General features: G+C 63.9%; 1 protein-coding gene across 2 annotated transcripts in view; it reads left to right on the top strand.

Moving 5' to 3' along the window:
* Positions 1-653, top strand: part of CPZ (carboxypeptidase Z) — a 27,611-nt gene extending 26,958 nt beyond the window's left edge. For both annotated transcript variants that reach the window (XM_032254042.1, XM_032254043.1), the window contains one exon: positions 518-653. The gene's annotated coding sequence lies outside the window, so the exon portion shown is untranslated. The remainder of the gene's footprint in view (positions 1-517) is intronic.
* The last annotated feature ends 364 nt before the right edge of the window (positions 654-1,017 follow it).

Here is a 1,017-nt window from a genome sequence, read left to right as displayed (position 1 = left end):
CCGGATGAGTACTACCCCGGCCTGAGTACCCTCCGGATAAGTACTACCCTGGCCTGAGCGCCGCCGGATGAGTGCTACCCCGGCCTGAGTACCCTCCGGACGAGTACTACCCTGGCCTGAGCGCCACCGGATGAGTACTACCCCGGCCTGAGTACCCTCCGGATGAGTACTACCCTGGCCTGAGCGCCCTCCGGATGAGTACTACCCCGGCCTGAGCGCCGCCGGATGAGTACTACCCCGGCCTGAGTGCCCCCGGATGAGTGCTACCCTGGCCTGAGCGCCGCCGGATGAGTGCTACCCCGGCCTGAGCGCCGCCGGATGAGTACTACCCCGGCCTGAGCGCCGCCGGATGAGTACTACCCCGGCCTGAGCGCCGCCGGATGAGTACTACCCCGGCCTGAGTACCCTCCGGACGAGTACTACCCCGGCCTGAGCGCCCTCCGGATGAGTACTACCCCGGCCTGAGCGCCGCCGGATGAGTACTACCCTGGCCTGAGTGCCCCCGGATGAGTGCTACCCCGGCCCGAGCATCCACCTGGATATGGAGGCCCAGGCCCACCTCTGCGTCCCGGGCTCCTGGCTCTTGATTTTGTCTGCCACACACATCCCACAAAGCCGCTGCCGTTTTATTAAAGTGTTTTTTATCCACTTTCCACTGTAATGAGAGGATCTGTGTAAGGCACCCTCCAGGGAAGGCCGAGGACTGACCTTATTGGAGGAGGGCAGCTGTGGCCTGGGCCCCACGGGGCCACCCCGGATAGCTGTCCTGCTCCCACGGGTCCCGACTGCAGGCCCGAGACTCCAGCCCATCTGTGCTGGGCCAGGTGGACTAGCTGGCTTTTCCCAGATCACCAGACTTCAGATAGGAAACAGGAGGGCTGGGGCTGAGAGCCTCTGCAGGAGCTGAGCCCTGGATCCTGCAGCTGAAGCTCAGGTGTCTTAGAGTGCAGAGGAGAAGGGGGGCTGAATGGGAGGATGGGGGTTGGCAGCAGATGACCCCAAGGCACAGTCAAGAGC

The sequence above is a fragment of the Sapajus apella genome, unplaced genomic scaffold (genome assembly GCF_009761245.1).
Source record: "Sapajus apella isolate SASKATOON/1434 unplaced genomic scaffold, GSC_monkey_1.0 scaffold85, whole genome shotgun sequence".
NCBI lineage: Eukaryota > Metazoa > Chordata > Mammalia > Primates > Cebidae > Sapajus > Sapajus apella.
The sequence above is the reverse complement of the archived record's forward strand: the minus strand, read 5'-3'. Positions and strand labels throughout refer to the sequence as shown.